Below are 18,536 nucleotides of genomic sequence, written 5' to 3'. Positions count from 1 at the left end.
AACTCAACTGCTATAGTTTTTTTGTCATTGTTGTTGTTTTAAAACTGCATATGAAACGCAATGTATTAATTCTTGCCAAATGGATTCTTGAAATATTGAAGAATTTCTGAACATCATTCTTATTGTCTTGAATATTTACCATTCGGCACGATTTATTTTCGAAATATTGAAATTTTTCTCCTTTTTTTCAATTGAATTCTGGTCAAAATAAAATATGGACTTGGCAGTGGAGTAAAATTCCATAAAATTTAATTAAATATTTTTTTCCATCAAATAAATGAAAATAAATCTCGTTTATTGTTGTTTTAAATTAACTTCGTATTGTTTTTTTTTCTTTGTCCAGAATCGAATCCATGATGCCGATTTGGCCAAAAATAAAATAATTGCTAAGAATTTAATTGTAGAATTCAAAACGATTCGAGTGTAAATTTCAATGACCAAAGAATATTATCATTGCAAATGATGCCAAAATGACCGAATGGAAGGCATAAATGCAATTGACCAATGTAAATGCGATTTTGAATGTGTGTGTGTATGGTGAAAAAAAAAACAAAAACATTCTACCCACTACTATTCTAATCCGAATTATTAATGTTGATGTAATTTGGAACAAAACAAAAAAACTGACATAAACTGGATCCATATTGTCAAAATTTGAGTTTTGTTTTGTTTTGTATTAACCAGAAATAGAAGAAAAAAATTTATGTTTTTCCAAAACATAAATTTTTCAAATTATTACGCATGATCAATTGGTCAAAGGCTCAAACTTGTATACATATATTCAGTCCAAGTGTGAAAATTGGCAAGTTTACTCGATTTTTTTCATTTTTTTTTTTTTTTTTTTTTTTGGACATCAAAGAATCCATTTTCAATTTTTTTTTCATCAAACTATTACCTCTCTCTTTCTCTCTATCTATCTCTATCACTTGTGCCATCATAAGTGAGCTTTTTAGAAATAAAAAAAAAAGTTGAATCAAACTCAAAAGATGAACCAGCAAGAAAAAAAAACTAATCGAAAAGTTGAAAATGAATTTTCTCCTTCACAATTCCAGTGGACGAGATTCTCTCTGTTCAATTGTGTGTGTGTGTGTGTTTTAAAATTGAAAATTTCCACTTAAAACATTTGAAAAAAAATTTCAAGAAAAACAATGGATAACAAAAAATGAAATTGATTACTAAAAATGTTTTTATCACAATTTTCAGTTGACACTTTTGTACATACGAAAAAAAATGAAATTGATTTCGATATCAAACATGAAAAAAATCATAAACGTTCAAAAAAAAAAAACAAAGTACAAGATGAACAAGTTGTCGAGAATTGTTGGGATTTTCAAACAACAACAAATAATGACAATTCTCTTGGAATTTGAATTGAAATCAGAATCTGTAGAACAAAATATTGGATATCATAACAAGCAGATAATAATGAGATCTCTGTATATATATAAGAATCGTATGCTTCACTTCATTTTACCTCCATTGTCGATTCTTTGTCGGCATTTCAAATACGTATTGCTTATTATCATTTGTAACCAAAAAAAAAAAAACCTGACCATGATACAATGACAATATGGAGATTCAAAATTAGTTTTCCAAATGTTTCTTCTTCTTCTTCCTCATTTTTTTTCGGCATATAGAATACCAACGAAAAAAAACCTGGTAATATTATTTCGTATGGAAAAAAACAATAGAAATTCCGATCGCTAATAACTGAATAACAAACACATGAAACAGGAATAAAATTGGCCACCATTCCTTTCACCCCCTCCCCCAAAAAAAAAACACAAAAAAACAATAAGAATAGAACAAAACAAATTCTTGGAATAATCATAATGAAAACTTTGAAAAGACAATTGTGTGGATGCCTGTTGTTGGTTTGTACTTATATCATATAGTCATTGTAGTCCAAAAACCTAAATTTGTAAATTTTGTAACCATATTCTGTTTTTGCTTTTCTTTTTTTTCTGTTTGACCATTTTATTTATATTTTATTGTTATTACGGATTCCTAGAATTCTGTAGAATCTTGTTGCCATTTTGAAACTGATTGAATTCTGAAGGTTCTTATCATCCATGAAGAATATTGTTGGTGAACATTATTTGAAGAAATACAATTACAAATTTTTTTTTGTTATACCGGATCTCTGTTCAACTGTTCAGATGACGGTTGAATGGACATTGCTCGGACACACATACACACAGACAAATACTTGAATCAACGAATTGACCATCGTAATTTTCTTAAGAATCCGAAAATTGAATCAAATTCAATTTTCACAAAAATGATTTTGTCATTCAATTGGTCTTATCAACATTGAAATCATCGCTTCTTTTGTTGAGTGGAGAAAAACAAAACAAGAAAAAAAGGAAAAAATCCCGAACGTATAATTGAATCATTGAAATCGGTTTGAATTTGATTGGAAAATGTATCTATGGATTTGCTTGTTGTTACAGTTTTTATTTTCCACTTTCTCTCTCTCTCTCTCTATATTCTTTCATATATGGTCAATTTTCAACCAGACCAGATGATCAATTTTTGGTCCATCAAAATGATGAAATGAATGGTTGAATGGTTGAAAACTTATTATTGTCTCAAATGTCTTCATCATCAATATTGTTGTTGTTGTTGTTGAAAAACCAAATCAAAATCAATGTTGACAACGGCCACTTTAAAATTTCAAAAATAAAACAAAAAAAAAAGCTGAAAACAATTGTCGAATTTCATACAAAAAAAAAATTATCGGCCTGTATTAAAATTGATTTCATTATCATTTCAACATCAACATCAGTACCATTGTCATTATTATTATTATCAAATTCTCGAAACTAACCGTCAACTTTGAAAAACCAAACAAACGTTTCAAACACAAACTCACAGAATTTGATTGTTGAATTCAGGTCACACACACACACGTTTGTTTCAATCGAAAGAATGTCTTGAAGAACATGGAAATGTTGTTATTCAATTCTTTCTTTAATGAAAAAAAAAAAAAAATTTTTTGGCTTGTCATCATCATCAACATCATAATCAATAATAATAGTATGCCAAAGTATATCATCATCGTCATTTTAGATTTTCATTTTCTTGTATATATATATCGAATGGCTATCAACAACAACACAAGAATCAAGAATCAAGAATCGAAAATTTTCCATTTACTTTTTCATTATATTGAATTCAATTTTCCAATATTTATTGTAGTTGTTCGTTTTTTTTCGTCATTTCATGTTTGATGTTATTATTATTATTATTATTATATATCAAACAATCGATTATACGATTTGGATTACAACATTTTTTTTTCTCATTGTAAAAACAACGAAACAACATTTAAACATACACCAATCATTACAATCAAACAATAACATTATCATCATCATCATCATTGTCGATGACAATGAACAACAACAACAACAAGCCACAGAATCGAATACATTTTCACTTTTAGGTTTTTAGGTCATATAATATATGTCGGTATTAAATTGATTATTTGGATACATATCCAAAATGTACAAGTTTTTTTCTATTTGTGTGTGTGTGTGTGTGTGTTGTTTACTTGTCAAAATTGTCAACAAGCAAAAAAAAGTAAAAAGATTTTTTTTTTTGCTCAATTTTTCTATTCAACATTGTATCTCCTTTGATTTTACATTCATTTTCAATTGTTTTTGAAGAATTTTTCGGCTGCTGCTGCTGCTGCTAGAATGGGTGTAATCCAAAACAAATAAAAGATTTATCTGAGAAATAACAAAATAATAAAAACAGTTTCTTGAATGTTGAAAACTTTTTTCTTCGCTAAAAAAAAGATATTTTCATCATCATCATCTTTTTGCACTCGTTGAAAGTTGAAATTATCACTTGTCAAACAATTTTTAACCATATTTATTTCGTTGCCATCATCAACTTGTTTTAGGTCGCTCCTTTTTTTTCTGCTGCCATTTGTACAAGTTTCACGATGATTATTTACCATTTTCATGACGAAAAAAAAACTGAAATGAAATGAAATGAAAATGGAACCATTTCAAATCAGCCTGATTTGGAATGTTTATTTTTTAAATCAAAATTTTAAAATGAACTTTGAAGCTCCTATCAGTTGATCAGTTGGGACGACAATAACGAAAAAAATGAAATGAATGAATGAATGACATGATTGTATTGAAACTAAACTTTTTTCCGATTTTTTTTAATGATGATAATTAATGAAATTTCCTAAAAATTTCCCCACAAAAAAAAATTCGATTCAGAATTGGAATGTTTTAATTTCCACTTTTCCACTATATTTCCATTTTTGGAACAATTAAAATTTTCATTTTATCTCATTCATTTTCAATGATTTGAGAATTTAGAATTTTTTCCACCATTTTATTCGTAATTAATATCAAACTTATGATGATTATGCTTGAAGCCACCATTAATGAGAAGAAAATCATTTCAGAATGAAATAAAAACCCAAATTATTAATACGAAAAAAAATGAATAAAAAGAAAAAAAAATTCAAATAAATGACATTAATGGTTTCAAACTAAATGAAAAAAACTTTTTCTTTTTTGTTCCATATAAAAATTCCATGATTATTTATGAACATCATCATCATTGTTATTTGAAATGTAATAATCAGAATTTAATGATCATATGTTTCAAATGTATTTCTTGAAATTGGGATTCAGCAACAGCAGCAACAACAACAACAACAACAAAAATGATTGAAACAGAAATATTATAGCATCGGTAGCTATACATCATGATCATCATGTGGTTTCATCATTTCAAAATTGATTGTAAATCTCAATTTATAGATTATTCAATCATATTGATGATGCAGACATGATCCATAATTTGTGTATGTATGTGTGTGTGTGTTTGGCCATCATCATCAATGATGATATGTCTTATATCATCATCATCATGTTATTCGATGTTTACATTTCAATTATGAAATTTTCTATTATTATTATCATCGATGATGATATGATCAAAATGAAAAAAAATAATAATAATCATCAATATCGAATATATGGTACATGTGTTGCATGCATAAAATGATGATGATAATAGAATCAAAAAAATTATTGCCTCAAAGCTGATCACGATCACGCGAGTGATTTTTTTTTTGTCTGATCCATATATCCATCTCCTTTATAATTTTCTTTTTTATCTTTTTTCGAAAAAAATGGGAGAAAGTTTTTTTTTTTGGATAATGAAAATTCCATTTGATGATCATCATTGAATGAATGAATGAATGATGAACAATGTACGAAATCAACATGTGTATATTTTTGTTCATTGTTCGATTAATGAATCAATCGAATCGAAATTGATCGAATCGAATTATTGAATTTCAATCATTATCATTATTTTAATCCGTTATTTTGTTATAGAACACATGAACAATTAGATTGAATGATTTTTTTTCACACATTTTCTTGCCCATTTTATTTCATTTTTTTTTCATCACAATTGCCATCAATTTTGCACTTAATCAATTTAGTTTGCTATATATACTGACTGATTCAATTAATTTTTTTTTTGCTTGCCTTTTCAATTTTCAATTTTCTTTTTCTTTTTCTTTTGTTTTGCTACTGTTGTTTTTCAGTATACGAAAATTTTTGTCTTTTTTTTTCGTCATTAAATTGAGAACGAACAAAAAATGAATGAATGTAGCGAATTTTGATGACAATTTTTTTTGTTGTTTCTATTTGAAACCGGAAGAAAAATTTTTCATCGTTGATTATAATGATGATGGTGATAATAATTCATAACTTCAATTCAATTTTTTTACATTCACTTGAAAATTGATTTCATTTTTTTGTTGTTGTTGTTGTTGTTGCGAAAATGATATCAATATAAAGATCGAATGAATGAAATTCGTAATCGAATAAATTCTACAATCCAATTCGATTCGAATCGTTATCGTCATAATCATCATCATCATCATCATAGATTAAGACTTTTATTAGGATTTTAGATTTCAACCAATGAAAAGAATTATACTATCAATTTGAAACAATCGTTTCCGGTTCAATTGTCACATGCATCAATTGAAACATACACACACACACACACACACACACACTTAGGCACACAATACTGACAAAAGCAGTTTGTATTTGTTTGGGTGAATTGTACCCTTGTGACCACATTGTCAATTGGACCAAAGGATTCATTATTATTATTATTATTATTATTTGTTTCTGTTGTTGTTGATTGAAATGAAAAAAAATAGGAAATTTGAGATCATTCATGAACGGAAAGATTTTCATTTTCATCATAATCATCATCATTGTATAAATGTGTCCCAATAGTAATTGTATAAAAAAAAAGAAAATTGCTTCGAAAGCAATTAAAAATGTCTCTACATTTTTTTCTCTTGTATGATTTTGATGACAATATTTTCCAGTATTGGATTATTATATGTTTAGGCCATTGATTTCTCAATTGTCTCATAATAATATCTACCCCATTTCTTTATAATGATCATGATGATTATATCGATCAATTGTCTAGCTGTTATATTGATATTGTATTCATTGATTGGTCTCGTATGGCCATACAATATTAGATGTTGTTTTCTCAATAACCAAACAAAACAAAACAAAAAAAAGACAGAATCTGTATCTGATATTCAAAGAATAAATCCTATCCATTTTGAATAGCATTGAAACTAATCCAACAAGATGAGCAGCGGATAGATTGACAAAATAATAATAATAATAGAAATGAAGGCATATGGAATTCTAATCCACAAAAAAAAGAATAATTCTTGAATTGATTGCTGATTAACTGAGAAAATACACACGTTCAATACTGAAACCGACAGTTTAAATTGATTGCAATGACAAAGATGAAACAAAACAAAAAAAAAACAAAATTCTCTCTTGATGAAAGAAAAACTAAATAAGTATGAAAATGAAGATAGAAAATTTACGATTTACATTGATTAACATCACTAATATATCTCAGATCTATAGATGCGACATATACACACACACACACACACGCAAACAATTTAACTGGTACTGAATCGGTCAGTCGTATGTTTTTTCTTTTGTTTTGTTTTGTTTTTTTTCTTTCCTTTCTTTCATTTTCATTGATGTCCGGATCTTCATTTGATGCATCCGCGTGTCTAATCACTCGACCAACTATTATTTGGAAGGTTTTTATTTCATTAATTGCAATTAGATAACATTAGACACTATGTGAATGTCTGTTTCTTTTTCTCTGTCTGTATGTGTGTGTGTGTGTGTGTGTGTTGGTATATGATTCGGTCGATTGGTTCAATCGTTTCTCGGCAATTCATTCATCCATCCATTCGATTCCTTTAAATGAATGAATGAATGAATCAAAATAGAATGAGTCAATGAACAAAACGAAATAATTCTCTATGTGCGTGTGTGTGTATTTGAATCTGTCGATGTTTAATATTCTTGGCATGTATCCGTGTATAAGACGACCAAAATAGCGGCCCGAATAGCCAACAATCAACTATTAACATGACCAAATGACAAGACAAATGAACCTACGAATTCGGTATGACCGATCGAATGAATGAATGAATTGACCATACTGAACATAGATTAATTGAATGAATGATCCATCATCATCAATAACAACAACAACAACAAACCAGAAAAACATAGTCCGGAAACGGAAAATGAAATCCGAAATGAAGAAAAAAAAACGAAATAACAAATGAAAAATTCAGACCATTCTATGAATTCATCAACTGTGGAGATGGTAGAAACGGCACGTGATTAAAAATCCAATGATCATCCAATATTGGCAGCCAATAATGTTTTGTCGTTTTATCATTGTTGATGTTCCAATTTCAATTTATATTGGATTTAATAAAAAAATACAGAATGTAATTTAAACGATTATCGTATGTGATGAATTGAAGAAAGGGGCCAGAAGAAAAAACAACAACGTACAAAAAGAAAAAGAATCGATTTTCATTCTGAATCGAAGCCAATAAACTGCTGCTCCTTCTTCTGCTGTTGTTGTTCATTGCTTTAGAATTTATTTTTTTATTCTTGTTTCCGCTAGATTTTAACGTATCGTAAAAAATGAACTTGGATTTTTTTTTGTCCAAAAATATTGATGTTACAATTAGTTAGTTCCGAATACTGGTTGGCCAGTTTAAAAAAAAAAATCGTGACAAACACCCACCCAAATAATGAATCGAAACGAATTGTGATAGATTAGCACAATCGTGAATGCTCAAACTCAAATGGGTACCGATGGCAATGATCAAAAGTTAAAATCGATGATGATGATAATTTCGATGACGACGACACATCGGAAATTGTTACAATTCAATTGATTTTTCTCTTTTTGTTTCGTTTTTTTTTTCCATTCATTTTCACATGTTCAGTTTGATTCTTTTTTTCGATTCTTTGCCAGAAAAGATTCAAATTTAATTTACAAAGGCATTCACAGAGTTCAGCCGTTGCTTTCGGTTCCGTTTTGTTTTTTTTTTCATTCGTTCCCTTCATTGCCATTCGAAACATTTATTCTTGTCTTGAATTTGATTCTTCTTCTTTCTTAGGATGGGAAAGAAAAAGAAGGTGGCAATAAAGTCGAAACAGAATTAATGTTAGCCTTTTTTTTGGCAGGGTGAAGTGAATTCAAAAGTTTTTGCTTGTCTATTTCCTTTTTTTTGTTCACCCGACTATGATTCGATCGATTTTGGAAAAAATTTTTCATTTTCCTCTTCATCGAAATGCAAAAAAAATGAAAATTCGGAAACAGAATCAGAATGAAAATGAATGCATAGGACAAAAAAAATTGAAAAATTAGCCGTGCTTTCCTTTGGATCTGAATCCAGGATCATCAAACTTTTGCCAAATTTTTGACAATTCGACTTTTGATCTTTTTGTTTCTTTTAATGGTGACAATTCAAATCACGTCGTGTATTTATTTGATTCCATTTCAAAATTTTTTTTTCTATGCATTCATGTTTATCATCATTCAACTAGACATTCACATACACAAACAAAACAAAATCCAATTTGTATGTTTGTGTGTTTGTATTGGATGTTAAAAAGTTTTTCATGAAATAATAAAAAACAAAATTTTCAACAGAAAACACAAAACATTTGTACACAAGCCAAATTATTTGTCGGTCTGTTTTTTTTGTTCTTTGGGGAAAAAAATTTTTGATTTTATTTGCCACTACTGGAACGATGTTCCAAAATATTTGTTTGTTATGGCCAAACATATCACGTTCTAATGATGGAAAGACAATCAAATTCTTTGAATAAACCGTTTGCCGTTTGTAAACAAATGAAATTTTTTTTCTTTACATTTAAAGTGATTCCAGTTAAAATAAATATAAATATTAATTTGAAAGTTTCGAGGAAAAAAAAATTCTTTTGAAACAGAAACAATTTTATTGGTGTGAATGAGAATGAAATAAAATTCGCTGGTTCGAGATTCGAGATTTTGATTTTCTTATCATATTTTTGTTTTCTACCAAAAAAAAAAAAAAAAAAAAAAAAAAAAAAACAGTCATGTCTGATATGATTACATTTCGCTTCATAGAACAAAATTGTCATCATAATTTCAAAACTGTCATGAAAGGGGTAATTTTTGAAACAAATCGCTAAAATTGTCATTGTTGTTGTTGTTGTTGTTTTTTTTTTGCAAAATGTCGTTCCATACACACAGAATTGCAAATACGATTCATTGCATTTGAATTGAATTGGATACAAAATTCTTGAAAGTATTTTTTTTTTCATTCTCGTGCATTTATGCAAATCTAAATTGTGTGCGTTTGTGTGTCTGTTTGATGGTCTTGAAGCCCATTTTGTAGTGAATATTCCTGCAACGACCAAAAAAAAAAATATTACTTTTCTAAATGTTTTTATTTTTTTTTGCTGTTTCGGCATAACTGCCAAAGAATTTTGAATTCCAAAGAATGAATGAATGTGATAAATGAATGAATCTGGTACGACCAAAATGATGATGATGATGATGGTGACACAACCAAAAACAGTCGGGAAAAAAATGATGACAAAATTTCCATTTGCAAACATTTATGTTTGTTTCGTTCCCTTTGTGTTTGTTGTCAAAATTGATTTAAGACAAGTTCATGGAACAAAACAAACCTTAACCATCACACAAGAATTTCAAGAATCAACAGAATTTTATCATTCAAAATTATCAAGCCCGAAAATTGTCACAAATCATCAAGCTCATCATTTACGAAACGTCAGGTTTTTTTTTCTTTGCATTCATTCATTTATTCTATCATTATTACATTTTTTCTTCAATTTTTCAGCTTTCATTTAGAAATAATTGAATTTAATCAAATAATGATTTGAAATTCGTAAATCAGGATGAATGAAAAAAAGCAAAAATCTTTCGGGTTTTCATCACCACCATCTGCTGCAGACTAAAAAAAATCAGAATACACCGCGTTTGAATAGGCTTTAAATTTTCTATGGAAAATCTCCCACCAATAGAACAATTATGCTCATAGATCTCGAATGATCAGAATCAGTTGAAAATTCTGTTCTAGTTTATTTTATATGATGAAATGTGTCAAAATATTATCATACAAAAAAGAATTGCCATAAAAACATGAATTCATGGCCATAGGTCTTTTTTTTTGTGTGTGTGTGTGTGTGTATGTGTGTGATTCCAGATGTGTCCCTGGAACTTGAGAACATAAAAATAATAATTGTCAAACAAAACAAAACAAAAAACTATAAAAATGTGGAAACAGGAGAATAAAATTCAACGATTGACTCGACGATTTTCTGTTGTTGGTTTTTTTTTTGCTGGATCGGTAATTTAATCGATGATCAAATCAGTTTATAAATGAAAAACATGAAAACAGTGATGACGATGATGATTCATCAATCAATCAAAACATAAAATGAATATCCGGTTAGTCCTTTTATGATATATACAATGATAAATGTAAATATGCAAAAATGGGAATCGAGGAAAAAACCGACTGAAATGAAAATTTTTCAGATTTCCATCATCCAGAATTTTGATTGTTTCCGGTGTGTGTGTGTGTGTGTGTGTGTGTGTGTGTGTGTGCGGTAAATGTGTACGTTCAATCAAAAAAGAAAAGAAAGAAAACAATTGTCAAATCAGCATAAATGAATGAATGATTCTACTTAACCATAGTCTATTAAATCGATTCTTTGTTGTTGTTGTTGTTGTTGTTGTTGTTTTTTTTTCGTAGAATCAAAACAACTCAATCATTTGAATTATTTTCTATTCATTCTCAGTTTGAATTTATCATGCAACCACTAAAGTAGTTGATAAATATGAAACCATCGATTTTGATTCACAACAATGACAATATTCAAATTGAAAGTTTTTTTCTCAAATTCAAATTTTTTTTTTGTTTCTTTCGTTGAGAATCGAGAATCATTCATTTTTTTCAAACTTCAATCCAATTTCATTGTTGTGACAGAATGAATGAAAACGAAACAAACAAAAAAAAAAAAAAAAAAAACAGAAATTCGAATTTTCGATACAATTTATACATCTATATTATAACGAGAGAATATTCTTTATTGCAAACCATTTCCTGATGTCAATTTTTGTTTTTTTTTTTTGTTTTTTCTCACTATGGCGAGAATTTTTTTTTCATTGCAATTCCGAATTTCAATTTAAGAAAACTTTTACAAGTGATTTATGTGAAAGAGAAAATGTAGTTTTTGTTGTTGTCGTCGTTATCTTTTGAATACTGGAAAAAATTCTTCATTCAGGATTTCTATGACCAAATAACAAACAAACAAACAAAAAAAAAAAAAGTTTTAGCCAACTTTTGATATTTTCATCTATTCTCTGTCTGTTTATCGAGGATAATTCAATGTTTTTTTTTTATTTCTCTATCACTTTCTCTGGTTCATTCCGAATTGCTTCAATCTTTCCCCATATCAGATATATTCATGATGGTTATGTGTGTGTGTGTGTGTGTGTGTGTTGGGAATTGATAATGATAAATTGATTTTTTTTCTCGTCATTCATTTTCAATGGTCGGAATTTGAAATTCTTTTTCCATTCCCTTTCTCATTGCGAGATACACTGGCCTGTTTATGAATTTATTACAATTTTCGTATACGATTTCCGTTTTTTTTGTCTTGATGTAATGATTGATTTTGATACATCATCATCGTTCATTTTCGCTGTTGTTGTTGTTGTTGATGTTGTTGAAATTTATTCATCTTGTGTTTTTTTTTCTCTTCATCGTCGTTGTTGTTGCTGTTGTCCAAGATAAGATGGATTGATTTGGATTGGATTGAAATGGATTTTTTTTATATATATGAAAGAAATGAAAAAAAAAATATGAAAATGTTTTTCATTCACCATTGGTGGTCACATTCTACATATCAAATCAATGTGGTAATGTGTATGTTTAGATTGGTCATCATTGAGGTTTCGTATCAACATAATGAAAATGTAATTCTTTTATTGATACTGCTGCTGCTGTTGTTGTTGTTGTTGTTCCAGGAACTAGCTGCTGTTCATCAAAAGGCAATCCATTTTTTTTTTTGATGATGGTGGTTTCAATTTCTTCTTGTTTAAAAAAAAATTTTTTTTTTTAGATTTCTTTAATTCGGTTTTGATGATGATGATAGTTTGGTATCCAATTGAAAACTTTATTAATATTATATGGTGATCCAGTGAACACAATAACAATGATGGATGTGACTTTGACAGACTTTATGTTCATTTGTTTTTTTTTTCTTTTTGATTTTCATTTAGTTTTTTTTCTGTGTATATACCGAAACGTAGACGACGATTTGATCAGTATGATCTTTTCACATTAATATATATATGCTTCTATTGGATGGATTCGGTTACGAATCCATCCAAAAAATTTTTATGCGTAACGAAATGAAATAAAAACGAACCGATACGGATATGTTACGATGTCGATTAAAATGTGTGAGTGTGTAGGCAAACTTTTCTTTTCTTTTTTTTTTTGTTCTCTTGTTTTTCAACTTTGAAGATTGATCGCCATTTCATTTGATAGCATCTTGATGGATTAGGCTTGACTTTTTTTTCTGTTTGTCAGTGTTGTTGTTGTTGTTGTTGTTGTTGTGTATTGAATTCATTCACAATGGTAATGTATGTATGAACTTTTATTGGTCGATTTGGTTAGTTTTTTTTAGTTGTTGTTGTCTATATAAGATTTGAAATTCAAACTTATTACTTGTAGAATTAGAATTAACCACCTCTTTTTTTTGTTTTGTTTTCTAAAAATCCAGATTCTACATATAAGAATCAGAATGAATGATTGTAGGATTGTATGATGATGATGATGATGATGATGTAATAGCTGATTGTCAATTCATTTCATCATACATTTCTAAACACACAGAAAAAGAAATAGACAGGATTTCCTTTTGATATGGAAAAAAATTTTGCATATATAAATTTTTGAAAGAAACAAAAAAAAATGAAAAAATAAAAGAAAATTACCCAAAATCAAACAAACGAATGAATGGGCAAAATTTGATTTAGGTTCCGTCCATTCGATCATCATCATCATTATTATTACATGGAATGATTGAATTTGTATACAAATTATCATGTCAAAGTTTATGTCATGATTAGATGATGTTGAATAGAATGTATATATATGATTGACCATGGCGTATGGACATTGTATTACCATTGTGTTGACATGTCGACACATAGTTGTTTTTATTTTTTGTTGTTGGATCGAATGATTGAACGTGCACGGTGCATGCACCATCACCATCATCACATGTCAGGTCTCGTGTATTTATATTTATAGCTTGCACTTTGAACTTATTCATGGATCAAATAATAAACTCTATTATTATTATTAAACAAGACAATTTTCAGCCGTTGGTCATCTAGTAGAAAAAAAAACGAAAGAAAAAAAGAGAAAATTAGCTATGGCACTTATAAATGAAGCGGCACTCGTTTTTTTTCCTATATTCAAGTACTATGACTTGTCATCATAATCATCAATGCAATTCGTTTGGACATACACACACACACACGATAATCAAATTGAGATTCGAAACATTTTGTATGTAATAATCATCATGTAAATCTACCAGAGTTTCATTTCAATTTTTTTCCGACTTTTTTTTTATTTTCATTTTCATGTTCGTTCTACACTTGTGTGTGTGTGTGTGTGAATCACACTCATGTGTGATCCAGGAACAAATTGTATCAAAAAAAACAAAAAACAAAAAACAAAATGAAATAAAAATAATGTGAAAATCGAAAATTGAAAAAAACAAAACAACGACGAAAGACGAGAGAAAAAAAATGATTTTCATTTCTACATTGAAATTGGGCGTTAGCATATGAACATACAAATATACAACCAAACCATGGTTATGGATAATTGAACTTGACAGCAACCAAACAACACCAACCAAAATAAAACATTTTTATTGGGTGTTGACGCGTCCGGTTCTTTGGACCAAAACAGAATTAAAAACAAAAAACAAGAGAATAAAAAAACTCAATTACCATTAGATTATATAATAATACAAACAGACACACACACATACACACAAACATACAAGACAATATAAAGCTTTTTTTTGGGTTTAGTGTAGAATTGCCAAAATAATTAGTCGCGTGTCATCATCATCATCATCATCGTCATTGTTGAATGTTTCTAGAATTAATGTTGATCCATTGAAATTGAAATATTTCTCTGGTACTACTTTCTCTTACTCTCACTCTCTCTCTCTCTCTCGGGTATTACCGGCAATATTGGACAGTATGAATGGAATGCAATTTGATTCTCAAAAACACATAGGGCCGGATATTATTTTCGATCCAAAAAAACGGTAGATAAAGAAAAAGCATGAATTTAAATTTTTTTTTCATTTTATTTCATTTAACGATCAATTTCTACTGTTTTTTTTTCATCATCATCATCATCATCATTATTATATCCGATTTCGCAGAAACAAAAAATTTTTTCAGATCAATTCATAACAAATTGATTGAACTTTAACAATAATATTTTTGGTTCGATAAGCTTTTCAAATAAATTCACATCAACAACATTTTCGGTGATCGAAAGCCTTTAGGCCATAAAGATTCCATACATCCATATATATAGATAGACCACAAATAGGCTTTGTGATCTGGAACTTGTTATTTTCATATACAATACACCTTTTGTTATATTGTCACAAATGGCCGGTACATAATATATAAATTCGGGCCATGTGTCGATAAAGTTTTTTTTTAATTATTTTGGTATTAAGGACCATGCCGACATTATTGTTACCGTCAATTTTTTTTTACTTCTCACATAAAACCTGATGTGTGTGTGTGTGTGTGTGTGTGTGTACTGCCGTTGGGGCGTTATTGTTGTTGTTGTTGCCCTTATAAATAAATGAATCGCTGTTATTGCTAATGTTGTTGTTGTTGTTGTTGTTAAAACTTGGAACTGGTCGTTTTTTTTTCTTCTCTGGATTCAATGTGATTAATTTCAAGATAACAATAAACATCAAGTTATAACCACTATAGTTTCGTTGTTGTTGTTGTTGTTGTTGTCAACGATTGGAACCAAAGAAAAAAAATACCAAATGAATCAAATCGCCGAAAGAATTATCCCTATAAAGCAGCAAAGAGAGAGAGAGAGAGAGAGAGAACAAAAAAAAATTCTTTGATATGATGGTAATAACCTCTGAACCTCTCTGTATATCTGGTGGTGGATCGATTCTTCTTTTAGAATTTTTTTTTCCTGAGATTCAAAGCTAACCAAATGTGTATGGTTTGCTTGTATTAGTTGACTTGCTTTTGACTATTGTTATTGGTGGTATTATTATAACGAATTTCTTTTTTTTTCTTACCCAATTGACCATCTGTCACATGCACACACACACACACACACTCATACACACACAAATGGATCAATGAAATTATTCTATTCAACAACAACAACAATAATAATAATGCAAACGAAAAAAAAATGGAAACATCACTTACAACTTAAATACCCCCCTCTCTCTCTCTGTGTGTGTTTTGCCTCTATTACTATCATCTATCTCATCATCATCATCATCATGTTACACAATTGTGTGATGTCTAATTATCATTAAAATTGTTGTTTGTATTATTATTGGTGCATTGTGTTTAACTTTTTTTTTCATTTTGTTCATTGATGATGATCATAATCATAATCAATATCATGGATTTAAGTATTGGACATTACTGGTTAACTGAATTTTTTTTCTTTCACTACATAGAATGGTTAGAAGAAACAGAAAAAAAAATCATTTACAAAGATAAAAGTTTATTAAAGGTTGAATTCGGTGTGTGTATGTGTATGCACCAAGTTCAAAATGAAAATGAAAAAAAAACAACTACCAATCATTTTGTAAATATAAAGATATTTTTTTTCCGATCCAATCCAATTTGTATCAATGGAAATACTTTTGATGTTTATCATCATCATCATGATCATACACGGTATGTGGTCTGTTTTTGAGATAATTATTTCAATTCTCACACACACACACTTACACACTAACAAACAGGAAGACAATTTGTGGTAAACTTTTTTTTGTTCGTTTGTTGTTGTTGTTGTTGTTGGCGGCTTACAAAACATTTCAACAACAACAACAACAACAACAAAATATTTTAATGAGCCATCCATCCGAAAAACTTTTTCTGTTCTCAATTCATTCATTCATTCATTCATTCATTTTTTTTCAATCTTTCACTTTCTACATTTGTTCATCTGGATTAATATTCTTATTAGTAACAATGCTGAGCTTTTTAGATTTGAAAATTCTTTTTCTTCATATTTAAGGCAGTGTGTGTGTGTGTGTGTGTGTGTGTGTGTGTGGAAGTTCACCAAAGTTCAAACTTATGAGCAAGAAAAAAAATCCAAACTTTTTTCTGGTTTTTCTATATTGATGTTTTTTTTGAATTTTGTTCCACTGAATAAAAAAAAGTCAGAATTTGATCATAATCATAATTGAAAGCCCTAGAAAGAAAAAAAGATCGGTGAAATTATTCAACAAATTAATTTAAAATGACGTAACCATTCAATTCATGATACATTTTTTTTATCTAGTTTCCAATTTTTTTCTGGTTTTTTTTGTCTGGATTTCAATGTTTTTTTCATCCATATATCTCATCATAATGGTTTCATCCAAATTTTTCTTTATTCATATGCTGAATAACTGTCACACAGAAATGATAAAGATGAGGGAAGAATATTCACATGTTTCGACATAATTTTATAACTTTACGAATGGTTGAATTCATACACAAGAATAAGAGAAATGAAAAATGCTTCAGGGTGAAAATCTTTTTTTTTAACATTCTTGTTTCAATGATGATTCTATATCAATCATCATATGCATCGTTACATATATTCGTACTACATTCACATTATGATAAAAAGTCATGAATGAGTGAATATTTGAATTCAATTGCATGATGGTCATGCTCATGATTCAATATTCGGATATTCGGATGATAAAAATTTAGCAGGGAATTCTAATTCTATACGATGGAAATGCTTCTTGAGATTATTAGTAGTACGTCATCTTGGATGTTCGAAATTCGTCACCATTCGTTTGTTATTATTATTGAGGTGGTATATGATATTATTTTTTTTGGCCATGTTTGGTTCAAATTTTTTTTTGCTTATAATAATGATTATTATTATTTCAAATAATAATAATAATAATCATCATCATCATCATAATAAAGTTTGATTGGATTGAGCAAAAAAAAGTTTCATTTTTTTTTGTATTCGATGATGATGATGAGCTTTTTTTAGTTCTTTAGGATTTTCTCCGTGTGAAACTGTTTTTTCTTTTTGGTAGCCAATTGTTAGTGAATGTTTGAAATAGAACAAGAAAAAAAAAAGTTTAATTGATACTTACGACCGAATGGAAGGCGTTTTTTCTCTATAAATTCTATCGTTTTTTTTCCACAAGAATTAATTTCCAATGACGGCTGTTTTTGTTTTCTCGTTTCAATTGTTTTCGGTGATGAGTATCAGTCGATACATTTCTATTTAAAAAAAAAAAAATTTGAGTGAAAAGAAAGAAAGATAAAATTTTCAAATATATCGAATTGAAATTAATAAATAAGCTTACGTCATTGGCGATATAATTTTTTTTTTTGGTCAGAATCCGTTTATTTACTGAAAGAGAGTTAATTTATTAGTTCAATTAGATGAAATTCTTTTTTCTTTACATCCATGATGATAATGTTTATAATGATAATGGCCTATATGGTGATGATAATATATACCAAATTTATTATGATTATTATCATCGTGTTGAAAAGAAAAAAAGTTTCAAGAATCTTCTTGCACCAAATATATATATTGGATCATCATAAAACATCATCATCATCATCATCATTATATGGATATAATCATATATAACGTATACATACAAACACATGTGTGTGTTTATGTTTTTGAACAAAATGTCTTTGGATAATAATTGGACACACATAAAAACATATTTATATGGTGGTTCTTTATATGCCATAATTAAAAGAGAAAATATCGATGGAATATCGAATATGGATAAATGATG

This window comes from Dermatophagoides farinae, chromosome 6 (assembly GCF_024713945.1).
Source record: "Dermatophagoides farinae isolate YC_2012a chromosome 6, ASM2471394v1, whole genome shotgun sequence".
Taxonomy (NCBI): Eukaryota; Metazoa; Arthropoda; class Arachnida; order Sarcoptiformes; family Pyroglyphidae; genus Dermatophagoides; species Dermatophagoides farinae.
The sequence above is the reverse complement of the archived record's forward strand: the minus strand, read 5'-3'. Positions refer to the sequence as shown.